We start from the raw sequence: 24,340 nt of genomic DNA on the forward strand, positions 1-24,340 counted from the left end.
TAAAGAAATGTGAGGTATCTCAACCATCTTATGCTTGCAATATCAATCACTTATTAGGCATTGAAAGTTTTAGCACTTAAATTTAAAAAGGATTATCATATGTCCCATAATCTCAGTAACCCATATTATGTTTTGGGCATGTAGGGTATCCTTTTAGATTTTTGTATATGCAATGAGATTTTCCATTTGAGGAGATATTGGAAGGATGGTGTCATGGGGCACAATTATACCAAGACCTATCAAATTTATGAAAAGGCTATGGAATGCTTACAAAGAGCTTTATCCATTGGGAATAAGACTTGCTCTATATTTGGAGAGGGAACATTCTTTATATTGTGAAAGAAGTTTTCACAATAATATTACATTTAGGAGACATCGATGCATGGATCATGATGAATCCATTGAATATATTTGTAAGAAACACTATTCCTATATGTCACAATATGTTGTTATTTATTTGAAATACACATGTACAATGTAATTAAGGGAGCTAATTGGTATAAGTGGAACACAAAGATATTAATTCACGCTTGATTGAATTGCTTGAAAATATGAACCGTGACATGGAAGCTCTTAATGTTCCTTCGATAGAGACACCCTATATGTGTTTGGAGTCGATATTTGTGAAGAATAATGTTGGAGTTTATTGCATCAAATGGTTATGAAGGTCCATAATCTTGGTCATGACACCTTGGGAGGATGAAATTATTGAGAACGAAATTACATTTTTAACTAAAAAATGATAAAGGATGCAATAATATTATGACCAAGACTATGATAAAAGGAACAATAAAGGTTATATCATAAAAACATACGTTAATACTATGTCGAAAAGATGAAAAAGGTAATGCCAAATTGCTGCGATGATATTATAACAAAGGCTATGATGATATCGTTACAAAGGAGCGATGGAAGCCATGACAAAAGTTGTGTTGATAGACTAATACAATGATGTATCAAATGTATATCAAAACACAAAAAATAAGGTGAAATTTCAACACAATAAAAACTTAAATCAACGTTGTATAAAATGTATATCAAAATGTAGCAAGCAAGGTGATATATCAACACACATAAAACTTGTAGAAAAGTTGTGTCAAATTTATACTAAAACACTGCAAATGAGGTGCCATTGTAGTGCATACAATGTTGTTTTAACATTGTGATAAAGGTCATGAATTAATTGTATGTGATGAAGTTATTTAAATGATGTGATGAAGGACTACAAGGGAACAATCGATACGATGAAAAGGTTATATTGATGATGCAAAGGGTCATGTATGTCAGTGATATGAAGGTTATATAAACATTGCAATAGGAGGTGATACATTAGTACACTTAAAGATTGTATCAAAGCTATCGTGAAAAGTGTATTAAAATAATGCAATGAGGTGATATATCACTGCACTTAAAGATTGTGTCAATGTTGTGGTGAAATGTCATAATAATAAAGGTAGTAATAAAACTAGGAAATGGATAAATACCAAATAATGTGATGGAAGAAGGCATTAAAATACATTGTGATGGATATTTCAAATAGTTCGATGGAAGGATATATCAAGGCATCGATGATGTTGTATAAAATGTTGCAATATGAGATTGTGACAGTGCACATGATAAAATTATATATCAATGCATGTCATTGAGGTTATATATCAACGAATGCAAAGATGTATCAGTGCATGTGAAAGGTAGTATATTAAATGCACGTGATGGAAATAATATCAAGAGGGGTTTGCAATCATATTGTGTCTAAGGAAGTGATAATTTTATAATGAATGTTGATCTAAATGCTTATTTGTCGAATGCAACCATTGCACTTGTCAATTCCTAGATGGAGAATATAAATTCTTCACGATGGGAACTTAAAGAATTATGAAAGTGGCTAGAATAATCTCTGAGAATCTGCATAATTTTTTCTCACACCCAATAGAGATGGTGTAATCATGGTTCGTCCTCATCATCATGAATTGATTAAAAGGTGGTAACTGATATGATGAAATACCTAAAGGGAAGTGTGCCATATGTGACATTGAATATGTTACACAAACCTTAATAGAGTTAGAAGACACAATACCAATAGGAGTAGCATTAAATAGTATGTAGGCACTAGGGTCTATTATCCATTACATAGATAGATTGTATTCAAATATCCATTCCCTACAATTGAGTTTCTAAGTCCTCATGGTGCATGAGGGAACAATAAATAGGAGGTTGAGCTTGTTATCGAAGAATATGTCGGAAGGATCAGAATGATTTGTTAATTCCTTCACAATCATTGTATAAGACACTATTAGTTGTGTTTGTATTGCATATATGCAACAATTGTCAGACCAACAAGTATACTATCCAAAAATTCAAAGAATTGGTTGATAGGGTTGGTTCTTTGGAAATATATTAATAGTGGGAATGACATGCATATAACATTCTTTCAGCACCCACCAACTTGATCATGGCAATGATGGAATTGAAGGAAAAGCTCAATGTTCCCTTAGGTTTACTCGATCTAAGATTTATTATTCCTAGATGCATTCTCATCAACCATTGGATTTATGTGAAGGGCTTAAGGTGGCAACAACTGAGGACTGCATTATGGCATATATTACTCTTTTGAGAAAGCATCATTTAGGATGATATGGGAAACTCATGGTTACTTACTACATTTAGAAAAAATGCATCCTAACAAATATCCTAACTTAAGCTATACCATGCACGGGGTGATATTGATGTGTTTCTAGACCAACAAAAAAAATTGCATAGTAATGCAAGGTCATCTTTTCAGGATATTACTATCTTGATTGCTTTATGAATGCAATAGAAATATCTCAGCTTAGATAGCAAGCATAACCACCATTAGTTAATTCAAGAAAATAATGTGAGATCTAACTACAACTCCATACAATAACAAGAGGAGCAATCCACTCATTCAACCATCACCGACAACCATTTTATTCATAAGAAAGAGAGGAATGCTTACTATTATGACATTTTATTATGTTGAAATTTTTGATCAAGTACCTTAATTGTTGGTTGTGTGCACGAAGAAATGGATTTACTTAAGGATTTCTACAACATATGAATTCACACAATATGGCATTAATCCATTTTGTTTTAGTTATCTTATTAGAAATATTATTGTCTTCTAGCCGTTGATTTGAGTTGGAAAATGTTATGAATCCTCAAGATTATGGTCATAGGAATGTATAGAGTGAAAAGGTGAAATGTTTAGAAATATAACATTCCTTTAAAAATGATTAAAGAATAGTGAGCCACTTTCTAGAGTTTGCACCTTATCTTGTGGCAATGACCATCTTTATGTCATATTTTTCTGGTCATGATTTCAAAGGTGAAATTTTTAGAAATATAACATTCCTTTAAAAATGATTAAAGAATAGTGAGCCACTTTCTAGAGTTTGCACCTTATCTTGTGGCAATGACCATCTTTATGTCATATTTTTCTGGTCATGATTTCAATGATTAGGGTTTAGTTATTTGTGTAGGAAAACTATGAGGCATTTAAATGTAAACATTATTAAAATGAAGCTTAGTTTTAAATGAGGAGACTAATAATCTCTTTTAATTACAAGAATATTGCAAAGATTGCAAAGACATTGTGTATATGGCTCGATTGCATATGTTGTAGTTGTCTCTCGTATGATCATTGATGTCATGAATCCTCAACAAGGTGGAGTTGGTATCATTCAAAGGTTGGAACTATTGGAATAGTTACTAATAAAATATGTCCTCATGTCATGGCATGAAATCTCATTAATGCTTTTTGGCACATTACAAATGTTATTTTATGAAAATATCAAATGATAAAATTAGTCCAATAGTCATTTATAATTTAAAAGTTTTAGATTCGAATGGGAAATGGAGGAATCTAAAATTTCATGGATGAGGTGAAAACTCACCCATCCATTTTCATAAATACCATCTCATGCCTCATTCATTTGGCATTTGAATCCTAGCATAGTTGTAGCATTCAAGGCATTGAGAACATTTTCTCTTGGTAGTTGATAGGCCTAGTGATTGCGAGGCTAGGGTTTGTTCTTTAAAGATGATTTGAACTACTCTCATTCCACTATTGGATTTTTAGAGGCTTGCAATGCATTTTCTTGGATTTATCAACATTTACTAAGAAGCTCTTCACTTCTTGCATTGATTCTCATGCATGTTAATGGCATTTTTAATGGTTATTCAATGCTTTTGTTGTAGATTCATGTGTGTTTACATATTTGTTACATGTTAATGAACTAATTTGTTGCACGTGGATTATATGTTTGCTTAGGATATATGCTCTTTTATTCCATGCATATGCTAGGAACTAATTGTAAACTAATTTGTAGTTGGTTTTTAGCACTTTCCTACTTGTGTATGTCTTAGTTAGTCTTAGATATCTGATTCTTTCTTAAGACATGCCCCTTCTCATTATTTTTTTGATACTTTCTTGTATTTTGTTCTTCAAGGTATCAATTCAGGGTTGATTTCATCCTCATTCATTTGGAATTTTACACTTGGTCTCACATTTATTTCTCTACATTTGAAATCCAAGAGTAAAACAAACACACACCTGGTGGCAGTTGGGCCCACATATCAAATGGGGCTCCTATCCCAAACAATGTGATGTTTGACTGGGAATTCACACTAGGGAGGCCTTTCTATGTATTAATTACTATGTCAGTTCAAATGGAAATGTCAATGTCAATATGTATTTTAGTTTCTATGTCAATTTATATGCCAACATCAATTCTAATTTCAATTTTAATTTCTATTCAATTTCTAATGTATTGATTTCAGTGTTCATTTCTCAATAAATGATAAAAATAATGTATAATAAAATCAATGCATGTACACACAATGCATTGCTTTTAGTGTACATGTTGATTTATATTTCAATTTATATATTAATTTCAAATTCAATTTTTATTTTTCTATGTTTCTATAGAGAGTATTTTTTAGAATAATTAAAGTCAATTTATCTTCTTCAGTGTTTATTATATACATGTTTACCTCGATGATTGTTATAGGTATAATTTGGAATATTTAGGCCTATCAAATGCAGGAAGCATCAAAGAGGATACAAATGTGTGGCTAAAAAACCAAAGATATGGAGACATGGTCTTGTTACTGGAAGGAAAAGAATGTCTAGGGATATGTTATTACAAAGGGGATGGGAATGTAATATCCTAGTTTTGATCCTCAAATTCAATAATAAATGTTGTATTTTATGTAAATTGGATTATGTGATGGAATAAAGCCATGTTCGTTGAGATATAATGACACCATGTTGTAAATATGTGAAATGCATTGTAAATATTACTAGTCTATAATTGAAGGCTAAGATGCATAAGGGTCCCAATGATGGGATATGTTTACATTGTGGTGCCTATATTTCCCATGAGAGGCTTCTGGTTTTGTAAAATCATGCAAATAGTAAAATGCATACTAATTTAAATCCACTAAAATGATTCTTTGAGGGAGAAACGAGGGGACTAGTTGTTATGCAACTAGATCACAAAACAGACGAAAAGAAACATCAACGACTTGAAAATTAGCCTCTTCGAGGGGGAAACCTCCTTTACATCACCTAAATGAACAATGTCAAGGAAGAACAATAGCAATAATGGCCTTCCATGGAGCACAACAATAACAATATGGGGGGGGATACATTAATAATAATAACAAGGGGGCTACCCTAGTATTATAGGGACCTAACATTCCCCTCTCCTTCAAAAAAAGTGTTGTCCTCAAAGCTTGAGTACTTTTGGATGTTTCTGTATAAAATTCTCATGCTCCCATGTGGAATCTTCAGCAGGTAAGTTCTTCCACCTAATGAGATACTCTGAAATTGGTTAATTTTTTAGCTACCAAGTTCTTGTTTCTTTGACTTCTTCAAGCTCTATTATGATTTTTACTTCTTCATCAAGTTCTGGAAATATTTTTTGAATTGGGAACTTGTCACCGATAAACTTATTTGAAAATGAGGCATGGAAAATTGGGTGTACTCGAGAAGATACAAGAAGCTCTAATGTGTATGCCATAATACCAACCTTTTGTAACACCTTGTAAGGACCTGTTGTAGTGGCTACAACCACCCTCCAAAATTTTGCCTTAGCCTCATTTTGGAGCCTCCCTTCCAACCTTCACAGCAGCTTGCCTTACTTCATAAAGTTCACAAGCTTCAGTGTCTTTCTTGCATAAACGCAGCATGTCGGTCACAACTTAATCCATTCCCCTCACAGGTTGTTCACTCAGACTTGGTCCAGTTGTAGGCTAAGCAGTTTCTTCTTGAAAATTACACATTTCTCGAGGGAAACCAACCTCCCCTCCAAAAATTGCGCAATCCTCTCTGGCAGCCTGCTGGGCTCTATGATTGCATAATCTTGCCTGCCAACACTTGCAGCAGGATTTGCGCAAATTTCCCCAGCAAGGGTGCTTAGCCCAGAATTTGTTCAAATCTGGGTAGGAGTCTATTTCTCTACCCAGAAATTGCACAAATCTCTTGGGCAACCAGCCCAGCTCCCAGCCGGAAATGCGTATTTTTCTCCAACAGTCGAGAAGTCTCTTGCATGTGCAGTTGAGATGACCGGTTCCCTCCGGGACTGAGAAAAACAGACTTGCATGCATGTGCTTCTTCTCCCAAGGCAGCATGTAAGGGCATCCCTTGTTTCAAGGATCTATGTTTAGCAGTTGGAGGTTACATCGAAGAAGCAATTCTGAAACCTCCCACCAAGTGTCGCCTCCCCTAGATTTGTGGCATGCACGTCACAACCTCGATGTTATCAAAAATCATCAATCGGATGCTGTAGAGCTCATTCGTCACATCAACCTTGCAACTCTAACATCCCACGTCACATCTAGGAGTAGTCGGCACATTCAACTCAGTTGTTTTGGGGTAAGCCCGCTTCCCATGCCTTGTGCTGCATTTTTGTCGCTTTTTGTGTTTTCGCTTGTGGGAGTATTGTTTGCTTGATTTATTTGAATGCTTGTTGTCATTTACATATATACTAGCTTGTGCTAGCTCTGTTTCAGTTTTTTTTGCTATCTCATTGTTGTTGTGTGCATGAAACTATTTTGCACGGATGTTCACCCAACCGGTGAATTGCCTCCCCAACATGCATGTTGATTTGTTTGCTGAATATTTCATTCATGTTTTGCATGAACTGTTAATCACTTTTGCTATCACTTAGTGTCGCCATGTATTCAATGACTTTCTTGCTTTTAGTTTCCCGTCAGCGAGTCGGACCAACCTTGGCCCAGGCTCTGCCTTCACCAAGGCTGCATTATGCAATCTGGGAAAGGAAGGCTCACCTTCCTCTCAAGATTTGTGAATTCCTACCTAGCACTGGCCTCCAAGACTGTTTTACAGATTTCTGGAGGATAGTGGTTGCTTGGCCCAAGAAATTGCTCAAATTTTTCCCTAGGCTAGCAGTCCTTCCCAGCTGGAATTGTGCATTGCATAATCCCAGTAGTCAGCATCTAGACTGGACTGTGCATTATGTAGTTCCAATAGTCAGTCTATCTCCTGTTGCACAAAATATTGTCACCGTGACATTCTGCAATCGGTGTGAGTCTATCACCACTCATACCTTCCTCCTTTGCAAGTCTTAAACCTCAGTTCTCATGTCAAGCCTTGAAAATAAGAGAAAGCCCTTAAAAGTCTCTAAAACTCTGGTTCCGCACTTTCTCTTAGCATTACCTGCGGTCCCGCACCTACTAGTCATGTCCCCTATGTACCTAACCGCTCTGTCTTTATCTAATGGGTGCGGACCCCTGTAAAAGTAAAAAAGGCACAAGTACATTCTTAAAAACTCACTTTGAGTCATTTTTGGAAGCTTCTAGAAGGACTCTTGAGGTGGCAAGTTCGCTCCTTTAAGGTTCATGCATCCCATACCTTAAGGAGCTAACCCCTTGATGTGAGGAGCTTATCCCTTTGAAGGAGGACTCTATCCCTTCATAGGTGGACCTATAACCTCCTTCCTTTGCACTATAAAATGAAGCATTGGGCTAGTTAATGGGGAGGTTGAAAGCTAAATATTTTTGCGGTGAAATGTTGTTGGAATTTAGTCTTCCTAATTGAGCTTGAGAGGAGAAATTACATACCTTTTTTGATCTCATTGGGAAGAGTGTGAGGCTTTTCAAAGTAGAGGAGATTCCTGTTTGGACCCTGGGAAGGGCTTGTACAGCATCAAGACACCAAAGGTTGTAAAGTTCTTCTATTTTCAAAGTTAATACAATCAAGTTGATTTTTCTCAATAAGCTGTGTTTTATGGTTTATTTTATGAACTCGTTGATCATCATAATGAACATGATTTGTTATATCAGCTATGCAGTTTTTATTTGATGTGTGGTTGTTTGTGTTTGCAGATTCTCAAAAGGAAACTCTTTTAGACGGTCGAAGCATGGCTGCCACAAACTAGCATTGGACTTAAGGTAGGGTCTAAAACACCTCTTAGTTTTTATCAATGTATCGCAATATATTTAGATAAAGGTAGATTTGCTTGTCCTACTTGTTGTTAGATATCTGTTGATACTAGGGAGATTGGTCTTGTCCGCAAGAACAATTTATCCGGCCAACATCTCCCAACAACCCAGATTGTTCCCTCTGCAGTCTTGGCAGTCTCTCTCCTGACCTCCTGGCTGAAATTGCGAAACCTTCATGATCATGCACCTAGGTATGCTGCAAGTCACTTCTCATGTTCATTTCGATTTTCGACTAACAAATTGCTTGACATGAGTGTTTCAATGTCCTCGGGCATCCTAGGTGTTCATATGCCTCTCAACAGTACATGTACAATGGTTTCCAGGAGATTAGAGACGAAGACATCATTTAGAGCACACTTGGGGATGCAGTCGATCAAGTGTCGACGAACTTGCCTACCCACGAAGACATCAAGATGTTCGTAGACAAGGACATCAAGATATGACAGCAGCAGCATCACAGTGAGCAACATCATGAACAGAAGCTGAAGACAACATACCAAATGCAACGAATGCAAGAGGAGGGTTGTTGACAACACGGAGGCGGAACAAGGTTGTAAGCTCAAGCAGGTCCATTAATGATGAAAGCAACTTTGGAGACTCCGAATATGAAGTGACGGCATGCCATGAAGATCGCGCGAAGGTAGAAGATGGAAAAAAGGAGTTACATGTGTTGAAGCAACAACCCAGGAAGAACATGAAGCTACACAGACAAACGAATAAGTTACAAGAGGAACAGGAACTGCAGTGGGTGCAACATGCACTAATGGATGAAACTGTTCCTGTACAAGTTAAGGATCCATCCTAGTAGTTGACACAGAGTAGATATGGTGTACAGTTTTGTTGATCGCATGCAAGGGATTCAAGAGCATATCATTGAGTGCATGCATGCAATCAAACCCATTCAACACACTCACTAAGGAAAAGACAAGAAGCAAGTCCAACTGGGGTTTAACATGTACTTCGGCAAGTTGATGTGCATGACCACTAGCACACACTTGAAGATCAGCATGGACACTATGCATTAGTGTGTTGCCGGTTCAACCATACCCAAGAAGACCATGTGCATGTTAGCAAACAAGTTGGATGAAGGGGCCGAACCAATGCACCAGTTGCAACAGAGGCAAGAGTTCTCTTCAGCAAGATGTCACCATGAGGTGCATGCACACCATCATGGATGACCAAGCTTGGCATCATCTTACCACCTTCACCATCACAGGCATGTTAAAGAGTTGGTCTCACCACAGTGGACTGAGTGTCAGTGATGTCTTGCTTGGCTTTCTCAAGCCATGTTGTCTCACATGAGTACATGTGCATTGTAGCATCGAGTCATGTCAAGTGTAAGTCAAGTGTCAATAGTTGGGCGTAACAGTCATAGAGTAGGTGAAGAGTCATGAGGGTAGTTGAACTGTCACAAAGGGGAATGTCAAGGGTCACCCCATCCTTTGCTATAAATAGTCCCTCATAACTCATTATATAGGCTTTTGGTCAGCCAAGCTTCTACTAACACTATCTTGAAGAAGGCTTGGACAATATTGTAACGCACCTTGGCTTTTCCACTGCACAGAGCTAGTACAACTCTTTGGAGGAGCAGGTGGATTTGGTTGTAATGTTTCACTGATGGGTCTAGGAGGTTTACATGGATGTATTGTATGATTGGAACTTACACTTTTATATAATAAGAGGCAACGCATTTGCATGCATATGTTTTATTGTAGTTGGAATACTCTGGTTGCCTTAATGATATAAGTTGTTTAACTTAGGTATTTGTGTATGAACGGATTCACATGCAGTTATATGAATCTTGTTTCAAATGTGTTGTATATGTTGTTAATGTTGTCATTGTCTGTGTCGAATTCTCCGTCGGACACCAAACAGACCTTTCACATGAACCTTGTTGTAACAACCGTCATGCTTGTCTCGGACTGATCTATGAGTGTTGTACGTGTTATCTTACCTTGTATGATGTGACTGCTACATTCGAGTGGACTGCTCCGCCAGAAGCTATGCATGTCCTTTTGTGTTCTGTGTTCCTAGCCGAGTTGGGACAAATCCATTTCAACCTGGAACTCACCTTCACCTTCTTCTCCCTTCAAAGTGTTAGAACCTCTCATACACCTTCCTTCACCCACTGCATCAGTCACACCCTTTCTACTGATCGCCAAGTTATCTTACTTGCCTCTGTGCAGCATCGCAGCCGAGGAATTACCTTACGACCTGCTGCAGGGACTCCTACACCAAATGGTCTGAGGTCTAATTGGGACTTCTTAATGGGGAGATTCCCTTGACATGTTGGTGAGTCCAGCACCTTCAACATTTCTGGTTCTAGAAGGAGGGCCCGATGACAAGCTGTGTCCTCTCATCCAGTATTGAACCTTTGTATATCTTTCATGGAGTCTTGCATTCTTCTTCCCCCAAGGTGTTTTTCGAATCATGAAGAATTCTTCATCTCGGGGAAGCCTTTTGATCTCTTTTCCACTCACACGTATGATGGTGAAGGTGAAGTGGCCTGGCCTGAGCACTTACATAACTTTATTTCCATGGTTTATGAGGAAGATGAGTTTTCTAATGAATAGGTCAGTTTGCTACTTGCATACACACTTCGCGAATCTCCATTTTGTTGGATGCTCAACCTATCGGCTAACACCGTGCACTCATTTGAGCACTTCAATGATCTTATTGAATACATGTTCTATCATTTTTATCCAGACCATCTTGAACAAAAACTATTACAGCAATGGAGGGCTCCACATGAATATGTTATCTGATTTTTGGCAGCGCTTCCATGACTTGTAGTTTCAAGCTCCGAGGAGCCAGATGGAATTTGATTATCTTTTGGACTGGTTCGAGTACTGCCTTAAGAAATATGCGTGTCCCAAGATAAAGTTTGAGATCAATCCTCAATCAACATTCTTCGTTTATGGAGCTACGCAATCTCATGTGGAAGCGGGCATAGTATCAACTGACTGCCCACCTTCCTCTTATTCAACAACTCCACCACTTCCCAGTGATGTTGAGGATCATGCTCACACACCTGTTCATCCTTCACACCCTCCCAACATCACTTCACTCAATTTTCGCACATATTTGGTTGTGATTCCTTCGAGTCCTCATATGCATTCTTTTCTACGACCTTCGTCTTCGCACCCGGGTGTTCCTCCGGATGATGTTGTCTTGTGTTCGTCCATTCCAGACTCTTCACTTGTTGTGAACAAGGAACAACCCACTGATGGAGTTGGTGTTGCACAACCAACATGTGTTGTCATTCATGAAGAGTATGAGTGGGAGCTTGAGCATCAACACTCGATGAAGGATGACTCCCTTCCATCTGAGCCCCCTCCGTTATTTCCTAACATCGTTGGTGAACCTGCCATCCATGATTTTGCATGTGTGTCTTCATCCATGGATGCACCCATTGTTGATCTTTCGTAGGACACACCATATGTTAGCCCACCATCCAACAACGAAGAGGACCAAACATTCATTGAAAATCCACCTGATCTTTCATCTGCTTTTTTCAGAAACACAGAGGGTGAACATCCTTCTTCCTCATGCACCCATCTGTGTGATTCATCAAACCAAGAGGATGCTGACCAACACCCTGAATTTTCTGATCGTGGTTGTCGTGATCTCTTCACCTCGTCACCCGATCACGATGTTCATTCACTCGTTGTTAATCTGTCTAAGCCACTAGTTTACAAAGATCCATCTGTCAACAAAGTCGAAACCCCAGAGACCATTGAGGCACTTCAGCTCAAGCTAATGGTTATGTCAGGCCCTCGCTCTCCTGAGGTTGGTTTCGCTTCCGATAAGGAAATTGTTCAAACACTCAAGGCTCCTCATCACTCATCTGTATGCACTCAAGATCAATCTAACACTCAGATTTTACTTCCTCCACTTGAACTATATGATCCCATTGCTCATGCATTGGAGGAGTCTTACATTGCAAGCACTCGTGCACGACGCAAGTTATCTTTGTTTCTTCCATTTTCTTGCATGTCACAGTCAATATTGTGCTTATGCTTCAAAGTTACACATAGTGTCACACAACACCATGATAAGTCCACAGACTGCCCGTCATGCACATGCACTCACTTATGTCCCGTGGGCACTTTGAATCATGAAGTGTGGTTGCCTTCCTTGCTATATCTTTCTTGCTTGCTGGTTCACACAATTGGGTTGCTCGTGGACCAAGCTTTCACCAACATGGGTATACCAATGCGCCGGTGGCTGCATTGGAAGTATCAATTCACGTGATTAGGCCCATGTACTGTTAGTGTAGGAGTAGGAGTAGTGTTTGCTTTCATTTTTTTTCTTGCATGCTTGTTTTCTTACATGCTTTGTTTGCTTTCTTGTTTGTTTTCTTGTTTGTTTACTTTCTTCACTTTAATTTTTTCTTCTGCTCTTGCTTTTCTTTGTTGATTTTTAGTTCGTTCACTCGTTTCGTTAATAGGTTAATTTTGCATGAAACCATGTATGACCCTTGGAGCGAGCTGGGTAAAGTACAAGAGGGCTTGTACAACTATCACTACTTGGTTATCTATCATCTTGCCTCTGTATGATGAGCTTGATAATTTTAGTCCATGATACGTCGAAGGAAAATATGTATTGCTCAAAGTGAACCTTAGTGTAAACACAACACTTGCACGCTAACTAGTCTCACCTTCTCTAGTCGATTGTTTTTGGGTTAACCCTTATCAGCTCAGTCAAGTAGAGTAAGGTAAGGGGGAAAACCTTAACAGGCACATCAGAGATACAATAAACTACTTCTCTACTGGAACAACCACTTCTGCTCTCAATAAGTTGCGATCCATCCTCCGCCTTTGAAATGAATGTGTTATGCACATTGAAAAATAAAAAAAGGAAAAGTCAAAAATGAAAAATGAAAAATGAATAAGGCGAAAGAGGGAAACCAGCCTCCCCTCCAAAAATTGCGCAATCCTCTCTCGCAGCCTGCTAGGCTCTAGGATTGCGCAATCTTGCCTGCCAACACTTGCAGCAGGATTTGCGCAAATTTCCCCAGCAAGGGTGCTCAGCCCAGAATTTGAGAAAATCTAGGCAACAGTCTATTTCTCTACCCAGAAATTGCACAAATCTCTTGGGCAACCAGCCCAGCACCCAGCTGGAAATGCGCATTTTTCTCCAACAGTTGAGAAGTCTCTTGCATGTGCAGTTGAGATGACCGGTTCCCTCCGGGACTGAGAAAATCAGACTTGCATGCATGTGCTTCTTCTCCCAAGGCAGCATGCAAGGGCATCCCTTGTTTCAAGGATCTATGTTTAGCAGTTGGAGGTTACATGGAAGAAGCAATTCTGAAACCTCCCACCAAGTGTCGCCTCCCCTAGATTTGTGGCATGCACGTCACAACCTCAATGTTATCAAAAATCATCAATCGGACGTTGTAGAGCTCATTCCTCACATCAACCTTGCAACTTTGACATCGCACATCACATCTAGGAGTAGTCGGCACATTCAACTCAGTTGTTTTGGGGTAAGCCCGCTTCCCATGCCTTGTGCTGTATTTTTGTCACTTTTTGTGTTTTTGCTTGTGGGAGTATTGTTTGCTTGATTTATTTGAATGCTTGTTGTCATTTACATATACACTAGCTTGTCCTAGCTCTGTTTCAGTTTTTTTTTCTATCTCACTGTTGTTGCATGCATGAAACTATTTTGCACGGATGTTCACCCAACCGGTGAACTGCCTCCCCAACATGCATGTTGATCTGCTTGCTGAATATTTCATTCATGTTTTGCATGCACTGTTAATCACTTCTGCTATCACTTAGTGTCACCATGCATTCACTGACTTACTTTCTTTCAGTTTCCCGTCGGCGAGTCGGACCAACCTTGGCCCAGGCTCTGCCTTCACCAAGACTGCATTGCGTAATCTGGGAAAGGAAGGATCACCTTCCTCTCCAGATTTGTGCATTCCTACCTAGCACTAGCCTCCAAGACTGTTTTACAGATTTCTGGAGGATAGTGGTTGCTTGGCCCAAGAAATTGCTCAAATTTGTCCCTAGGCCAGCAGTCCTTCCCTGCTGGAATTGTGCATTGCATAATCCCAGTAGTCAGCATCTAGACTGGACTGTGCATTGCGCAGTTCCAATAGTCAGTCTATCTCCTGTTGCACAAAATATTGTCACCATGACATTTTGAAATCGGTGTGAGTCTATCACCACTCATACCTTCCTCCTTTACAAGTCTTAAACCTCAGTTCTTCATGTCAAGCCTTGAAAATAAGAGAAAGCCCTTAAAAGTCTCTAAAACTCTGGTTCCACACTTTCTCTTAGCATTACCTGCGGTCCTGCACCTACTGGTCATGTCCCCTACATACCTGACCACTCTGTCTGTGTCTAATGGGTGCGGACCCCTGTAAAATTCAAAAAGGCGCAAGTACATTCTTAAAAACTCACTTTGAGTCATTTCTGGAAGCTTCTAGAAGGAATCTTGAGGTGGCAAGTTCGCTCCTTTAAGGTTCATGCATCCCATACCTTAAGGAGCTAACCCCATGATGTGAGGAGCTTATCCCTTTGAAGGAGGACTCTATCCCTTCATAGGTGGACCGTAACCTCCTTCCTTTGCACTATAAAATGAAGCATTGGGCTGGTTACTGGGGAGGTTGAAAGTTGAATATTTTTGAGGTGAAATGTTGTTGGAATTTAGTCTTCCTAATTGAGCTTGAGAGGAGAAATTACATACCTTGTTTGATCTCATTGGGAAGAGTGTGAGGCTTCTGAAAGTAGAGGAGATTCCTGTTTGGACCCTGGTGATGAGCCCCCAAATTAGGTAACCTATGGGCTCATTTTGCCTAATTATCCTTGTTCAGTCCTTGTTCAATGCTTCATTTTTCATAGCTTATGCATTATTTTTTAGTATGTTTATGTCATTTGTACGAATAAGGGTAGTCACTCTTCCTAGGTGGTTAACACGTGCTCATTTCAGGTTTTTTGACACATGTTGGAGCAAAACCGAGCAATCATGGGCTAGACGACAACCAAGCTTGAGGTGAGGATTCGTAGGGGGGTTGTCTATGGCATTCAATAGCCCTTCCTCGAGATCTTCACCCCCAACTCCGAGCTCCAAAGGCCACCAAAACCAGATCTAGAAGGTAGCCAAGCAGATTTTGGAAGGGGCTGTCTACTCACAGTTTGGACAGCCAAGTCCCATAGATTTAGGAGGCCAGCTAGGGCCCTCGTGGTGTATAAATGTTAAGGCCTCAGCCTTCGTAAGGGAATTTTGAAACCATTGCATATTTTGCACTATAGTGTTGTTAGCTTTACTTTGTTCTCTTGTAGCCATTTTGGCATAACTCTTGACTTATGACTATTTTTTGATAATGAGAAGCAGTCCGATTTTATATCAACTCTGAGTTTTCTATAGGAGCCATAGCTCTAAGGGCTGGGCCCAACCTGCGAGCCTAGGGCTTCCTTTTTGTACTGTTACCTTTCCCTTATGCATCGTTGTTTTCCTTTTATGCATTTGAAACGTATTTCTGTTGGGCAAATTTAGTTGTGTTGGTTAAATAGGTCACTGTTTATGAATAGAATTGCTGCAGATGTTTAAAATAGATTGGTAGGATAATAACAGGAAAAAGGCCCCAAGAAAAGGGTCAAAAACACTCTTAGTTTCACCTCATCCTCATTGGATCAGGGGCTGGGATTGAAGAAACAATGATGCCCCAACAAAAACACTAGTTTTCTTGACCATGCAATACTTAGTGTACTGTTTTCATTTGCAGAAGTTAATTATGGGTTCAGATCTATGAAATGTTTCTTTGCATGATTGATGTCCATGGTTTTCTTTCCAAATAAAGCTGCTATTCATTCGTTTTTTTGACAGTTAGATTAGATTAGCTAGGACTTTGATTATTTGTAAGACTTTGTTGATTCGGTTAAATGTACACCATGCAGGGCATCTCTACCACTCTCTCATCCACCTAAGCTTCATCAGAGCGAGTTTTTCCATCTCCTAGCTAGGTTCCTCGTCTCACACCTGTCCTTTTGCCCACGTAACCCTACCTTCTTGCTCCATCATTGTCTTAGCCTTCTTTAAGCCAAGTCAGCCTTCTACACCCTCTCACCACTCCATCCACCAGTCCATAGGTCACTCTAGGCCCCTATCCTACCTCCCTATCCATTCATGCATCTTCCCTCAGTCACCCATCCTCTAAAATCCACTTTTTAAACATCCTGTAGAAATTTTTGAACATCCTGTAGAAATCTCTGAACATCGTGTAGAACCCATGCAGACTTCCTGTAGAAGCTCACAAATGAGGTTTCTTGATAGCCAAACTTTGTGAAACTCTCTGGAAGGGTGTTAGGGACTCCTTAGACCCTATCTGAACCTTCCCAACCTTTTCCAAGCATTTCTCCTCCTTGATCCACCCCTGCACAGTAAAAAGCCAGTTAAAAGCACATGTATGATAATTCTAATAACTTATTCAAAAATACAAAAAGATGTTTTCTTCAGGTAGAGGTAGTCTAGACACATGTATTTTGCCTTCATAGAAGTAATGGCATCCCTTCCAGTAATTTGCATTCTCTCCTTTGCATCAGTAGGACTAGCTGGTAGAATTAGGGTTTGCTAGGGTTTGCGTTACATTTTGGCTTTCAGTTTCTTTCCGCAAGTAGATTAGCTTCCTTTGAGTTAGCTTTCATCCATCAGTTAAAAAGATTCTTCTAAGAGCTCATAAAAGTTGGCTTAAGCCCCTAGCAGACTTGTGCCAGCTGACCAAGTGACAGCTGCGGCAAGAGCTAGTACTTGTGCATATAGCACCGTCGCTTCCAAGTTTGTTATGAACTACCGGGTTGATAAAAGTAAAGAAGGGAGTCCGAAGAGTTGTAGCATTATTGCTGCAATACTGGAGCCCACCATCTTTTTGGCGCCGTTGCCGGGGAAGCGTCAGAGTATTGGTGATTGTTGCTTTTCTTCTATTTTCTCCTACAACCTTCTGCTAAGTAGTTTATTTCATTTCATTTCCACAAAAGTAGAGTAGATATTTCCTGCTTTCATAGATTAGCATTTCAATTCCGCAATTTCAATTCTGCAAGCGTAGATTAGCATTTCAATTCAGCAAGCGTAGACTAGCATTTAATTCCTACAATTTCATTTGAGCAAAATAGATTAGTCCTTTCGTGCTTTCATTTCAATTCTGCATTTTCATTTCAGCAATATAGTTAGTTGCAGTTCAATCTATTTTAGTTTTGCAGGTACTAGAAGAAAAAAAACAAAAGCAATCAAAAGTCTTTCCATTTCATGCCTCGTAGGAACAGAGATAAAACCGGCAAATTCTTACCCAACACCCCCACCACATCACTGAGTCAACCTTCTCTCTTCTCTGGTGACAGTGAGCCAGAAGAACCTATAGGTGAACTTCCTGAGATATACGAAGATCCTATAACAGAAGAAGAGTTAGAGAACACTCCATCTGAAGCCATGGCTAAAAACCGAAATGGTAGAAGAGAAGATGAGAGAATAGAAGGTGCCTTTCCCATCCGAGAGACCAATCGAGACATGAAAATGAAAAACATAAGCCCCTCTGCCTTACCTCACTTCCATGGATTGACTACTGAAGACCCTGATACCTTCCTGTTTGGGTTTGTTGTCCTTTGTCGAACTTATGACTATGCTGAGGATGAGCAAAAGTTGAAACTCTTTCCCTCTACCCTCAAGGATGCAACATTATGCTGGTTCATGGGGTTACCTGGAAATAGTATCACCACTTGGGCTTAGATGTAGCAAGCTTTCAATGCCAAATACCAGGACTACTGTAGATCCAAGGAAACTAAGGGAGAAATCTTCCGGATGACCATGGGAAACGATGAATCTTTAGAAGACTACGAGGAAAGGATCCAACTCAGTTATAAACGGGCCAGGTGCACACTTGACCCGGAATCTCTGAAGCTGGTTCTGCTCCGAGGAGTCCCTGAAGACCTTCTGGACACCCTTAACATGCTGGCTGGAGGAGACATCTACCAACTACCTTATGAGGACATAAAGACCGTGTTTAGAAACCATTCTAGGGCGACCCAGAAGAGAGGTAGGGGGAATCATCTTTCAGCTAGTACCACCTTCTCCAAGCATGAGTTTGCTAACCAGATGGAAGACCTCAAGAGTGAGATGACACAGACTATTGCCATGCAACTTGATACCTTCCAAATTCAGCAAAAGAAAGAGGAAGCTGAGAGGGCTTTGGCCATTTTTTGTCCTAGATGCACGAGGAAGCATCCCAAGAATGAGTGCCCATTACACTCAGTAGAGGTATGTTTCGTTTGTGAGGAAGACCACCCCACCAACCGATGCCCTACCTTGCTTGGATTTAAAGCCATGTATCTAGGGGCTGAGGTGGCTACTGAACCTCTCTACTTCCTCAACCAGAGGAGGCCACATGGACCTAGACCTTACCAGCAGGGGATGCAAGGGACATCCCAAGCTTATTATAACCCCAACCAATCCACTCATATACCTTCTTAGGGCCCCCCTGCTCATCCTTCCTGGTCCACACCTCCTCCGTGGTCTTATCCATCTCCATACCATACTCAACCTCCTTCTCATTCGTTTCACTCACATGCCCAGCCACAACCTCAGTGGAATGCACCTCAACCGGGGTGGAGGCCCCAGTACAACACTCCTCCCGCCATTTTGCCTCCACCACCGGCTCAACCACAACCATTACCTCCTGCTCCTCCAAGACAACCCCAGATGCCTGCTCAACCGAACCCGAACCCCAACAACAGACAGGCCCAACAGGTATATACTGGGGAGACAACATGCCCTACCTATGCTGTGGAGATCCAGGAGATCAACCTGCGATCTGGGAAGGTCCTTCCAGAGCGCCAACCTCCTCCCCTAGAGGAGGAGGAAGAGAAACAGGAAAGTGAACCCCAAGCCATTCCACCCTTTCCTGAGCGACTCACAGTAACCACACAACCCAACCCAGAAGAGAATGAGCTTCTGGGAGAACTCAAGCAGTTGTGTGTGAAAATACCACTTCTCCAGGCCATAAAAGATGTACCGATATACAACAAATTGATTAAGGAGAAGTGTTTCAGGCACCTAGGCAGGCGAAAGAGAGATGCCTCAACCATCAATGTCATAGGACAACTATTCGATCTCATGTTGGGGCAAGTAATCTGTCCAAAGTATTTGGACCCTAGGAGTCTTGTAGTTGATGTCCACATCAATGGCACCATCATACCCCACACCTTGATTGATCTAGGTGTCGCCATTAATGTGGTGACCAGGGACACCATGCTTAATCTCAACCTTCAGAGTTCCTTAAGGAAGACTTCGACAGTCCTGCAGTTGGCAGATCGCTCCACCGTGACTCCCGAAGAGATTGTGGAGGATGTCTTGGTCTCTGTTGACTCTTGGGAGTATCCTGCGGACTTCTTGGTCCTTCAACCCAAGGCAAAGCTTACTAGATACCTCCTCATTTTGGGAAGGCCTTAGTTAGCCACTGCGGATGCTTACATCAGCTGCCGAGCGGGAAACATGACCATCAAAAATGGTCCTATGTCCAAGCAGCTAGTCCTATACCCTCCTGCCCAACCTCTGCTAGAGCATGACTTACCACTTTGGTTGGAAGAAGGAGATGAGGATGAGGTCTACTCTCCACCCTTGTGCACGATAGAAACCACTAAGGGAGGTCCTTAAACCGAGGATGATTTGATTGAGACGTTGATTCAAAATCCACCTCCCAGTGCACTCTCCTTAGAAGAATTGATGGAAGATACCCAAGCCAGCACCTTAGTGGACCTTTGTGTGACTGATCCAACCTCTCCCAGAGTTAAGAATGTGGAGTTTGGTCCCGAAAGAACTCTAAAGATCAGCTCCTCCCTATCTCCTTCCCAGGAGAAGGAGCTGTGTAGCTTACTAAACAATCACTTAGATGCTTTCTCTTGGAGCTATAAGGAGATGAAAGGAGTCCATCCTTCGGTTTGTACCCATCACATCTACATCAAAGATGATTGTAAACCAGTCAGGCAGCCCCAGAGGAGAATGAATCCAGCCCTTAAAGACATTGTCAAAGAAGAGTTGCAAAAATTATTGGATGCAGGATTCATCTACCCTATCTCTGATAGTGAGTGGGTTTCGCCTCTAGTGCTTGTGCCCAAGAAGAACGGGAAGTGGAGAATCTGTGTAGATTACCGAGAACTTAACAAAGCCACCAAGAAAGACCATTTCCCTCTGCCTTTCATAGATCAAGTGTTGGATGGACTGGCAGAAAAGAAGTTTTTCTCTTTCCTAGATGGGTTCAGTGGGTATAATCAGATCCAAATCAGCCTAGAGGACCAAGATAAGACCACCTTCACTTGTCCATGGAGTACCTTTGCCTACCGAGTCCTTCCCTTTGGGCTATGCAATGCCCCTGCCACTTTCCAGAGAGTTGTATTGAGCATCTTTGCCGAGTTGGTTCATGATTCGGTGGAAATCTATATGGATGACTTTACTCCTTACGGGTATAGCTTCCAAGAAGCCTTGTCCAACCTGGGAAAAGTTTTAAGCAAGTGCATTGAGATGAACCTATCCCTCAGCCCTGAAAAATGTGAATTCCTGATGACTGAAGGGACCGTGTTAGGTCATACCATTTCTCGCCAAGGATTACAGGTGGATCCTAATAAAATTTCTATCATCAAAAAGGTTCCACCTCCTCAGAAGGTAAGAGATGTTCGGAGTTTCTTAGGCTTAGCGGGATATTATAGAAGATTCATTAAAGACTTCAGTAAGCTAGCCTCACCATTGTTTGGCCTCTTAGCAAAAGATGTTGAGTTTAAATGGACGGACGACTGTCAGAGGGCTCTAAATGAATTAAAGGATAAGTTGGTGTCCGCCCCAATTTTGAGAGGCCTAAACTAGGCCCTACCTTTCCACATCCACACTGATGCCTCGAACAAAGCCATAGGGGCAGCCTTAGGACAAGTTGAAGAAAAACTTCCATATGCCATATACTTTGTCAGCAAAAACTTATCCAAGGCAGAAATGAATTATACTGTAACTGAGAAAGAATTCATGGCCGTGGTCCATTCCCTGAACAAGTTCCAACACTACATCACTGGCTATCAAACATTTGTACATACTGACCATGCTGCAATTAGATATTTAATGAATAAGCCTGATGTGAATGCTCGTATTATTAGATGGTTACTTTTGTTGCAGCAGTTTGATTTGACTATCGTTGACAAACCAGGTAAATAAAATGTTGTTGCTGACTTCTTGTCTAGATTGGATTTGCCTGTAGGTGAAGAAGGAACAGTGGATGACCAGATGCCAGATGAACATCTGTTTGTTATCTCAGTACTCTCTCTGTGGTTTGCTGATATAGCAAATTATCTGGTCTCAGCACAGTTCCCTCCGCATCTATCCTCAAAGGAGAAGAGTAGAATTGTGAGGAAGAGTGCCTCACTCACTTGGATTGGGGGCAACCTGTTCAAACTTGGCCCCGATCAGATCTTAAGGCATTGTGTAAGGGAGGAGGAAGTCTTTAACATCCTCCTAACCTGTCATGATGGGCCTTGTGGAGGACATTTTGCAGCCAAGAGGACTGCCTTCAAAATTCTACAGGCAGGCTACTATTGGCCCACTCTTCATCAAGATGTCAGAAGATATATCAGCCAATATGATCGATGCCAAAGGATGGGGAAACGGACTCGAAGGGACAAAATGCCTCTCCAACCTCAAGTGACTCTTGAGCCATTTGAGAAGTGGGGTATGGATTTTGTGGGTCCTATCAACCCTCCTTCAAGGCAAAGGTCTTACATCATTGTGTGCACAAACTATCTGATAAAGTGGGCGGAAACCAAGGCAATCAAAACAGCAACAGAAGAAAAGGTGGCTGAGTTTTTAAGAGAAAAATCTTCTACAAATTTGGCTACCCAAGAGAGTTAGTCATCGATCAAGGAAACTAGTTCACCTCCAACTTAATTGAAGACTTGCTCACTCATCACAAGATCAAGCATAGGACTTCCACCCCATATCATCCTCAAGCAAATGGGCAGGTGGAAGTCACCAATAGAGCATTAGAAGGGATTTTGACTAAGGTGGTGAGCAGCAGCAGAAAGGATTGGGCAGATCGCCTGGTTGAGGCCACTTGGGCCTACAACACCACTTGGAATACCACAACCAGTTTCACACCTTATGAGCTGGTCTATGGGAAGAGAGTTTTGCTGTCAATCAAGTTTGAGTACAACACATTGAGGATGGCAGCTTAGCTGGACCTAGATCTCAGCCATGCTCAACAAGAAAGGTTATTGCAGCTGAATGGTTTAGATGAACACCGAATGTAGGCCCTCCTCCACTCAGAAGTGGTTCAACTTCAAAGGAAGATATGGCATGACCGGCACCTCAATGACAAACAATTCCAGCCGGGAGATTGGGCGCTGCTGTATGATTCCAGACATAAGGATTTCAAGGGGAAGCTGAGGAAAAGATGGCTAGGACCATATGCAGTGGAGAAGTGTAATAACAATGGTTCTGTCCTTATCCGGACCATTGATGAAGAAGCCATCCCCATGCTCATCAATGGGCATCGACTAAAGATCTATAGGAAACCTCTTTCGAGGTAAGAGTTCATCAAAACTATGGAAAAATGAGTGTTGGTCATAGAGAAGGGTTCTGCCTCTATTTTGGGCACACCCTAAGCATCATTATATATATCAAAAAAAAAAAAAAAAATGCAATAAAAAATATCCTTGGGTGAAAACCTTTCTGAGGCGCCCAAGGCAGATGGTAGGGGTGAAAACCTCATTGAGGCGCCCCTGCTGTCTCTCTGAAAAAAGAATTGGAATAAAAAGATCCTTGGGTGAAAACCTCTCTGAGGCGCCCAAGGCAGATAGTAGGGGTGAAAACCTCATTGAGGCGCCCCTGCTGTCTCTTAAAAAAAAAAAAAAAAAAAAAAACAAAAACAAAAACAAAAACAAAAACAAAAAGAAAGAAAAAGAAAAAAGAAGAAGGAAGAAACAGAAAAAAACAAGTTTAATCTCTGGAAATTGTTGCAGGTTGCAGGAACACAATGCAAAAAGGAGGCCTCTCAACTCAAGGACAAGGGTCCCTACCAAGCTACCAGGCAACCTCACATACACTCCCTCCATGAACACTCATTTTTTCCAAGGTTTGGGCACAATCTAGTCATGGTTTAGCCTTCTACAGGAAGCTATAGGAATTTCTACAAGAAGTTCTGTATTTCTACAGGAAACATCCTATAGAGCCTTTGGGCGGGCCAGGATCGATTTTGGAGAAGGATTTGAAGCTTGAAGTCCGTTGAGGAGGCATGCAACCACTCTTTTCTTCCATCCTCCACTTGTTTCACCTCCTTTCACCACCATTGCTGCCATCTGGTCGAATATACCTGCACAGTCATACCAGAACCCTGTTTTCTCAGATAAAAAAAAAATAAAATTAAGTGGGAAATAAAGCATGCAGAGGCTCGCACACTTTACCTGTCAAGGTGACCTCAGGACCCTGAACCTGTGAACGTGACTCATTTATTTCAGCATGCACCCCACGAGGAGAAACGTCTACAAGATGTCCTACAGGAAGCCTGTAGTAGCTGATTCGGATGGAGCACATACCATGGAGACACCAGCAGCTCATGAAGCCAGTGCATGCAGCATTCACCACCAGGAAATCGGGTCTCAAGGTCTCGTAGCCAGCAGCAGCCAATGAAGAGGAGCTCCAGCACCCGTGCACGAAGCAGCAGCAAGCAGATCCAGCATTCCTCATCCCGAAACCTGAAAAAACCATGTCCACGGCCGCACAGGTAAGTGCCTAACCTTATTTCGTCAAATTACATAAGCTATACTCTAAATGTGCATGACTGTGAGAATGGACGGATTGAACAAGTCTGGTAGCCATTCAA

General features: G+C 40.9%; 1 pseudogene; it reads right to left on the minus strand.

The window, feature by feature from the left end:
* The window catches only part of LOC149252256 (cytochrome P450 750A1 pseudogene), a 69,323-nt pseudogene extending 45,272 nt beyond the window's left edge, over positions 1-24,051 (minus strand).
* Positions 24,052-24,340: the final 289 nt, after the last annotated feature.

Source organism: Pinus tabuliformis, chromosome 7 (genome assembly GCF_031772625.1).
Source record: "Pinus tabuliformis cultivar Carrire ecotype Pingquan chromosome 7, CPIR1, whole genome shotgun sequence".
NCBI lineage: Eukaryota > Viridiplantae > Streptophyta > Pinopsida > Pinales > Pinaceae > Pinus > Pinus tabuliformis.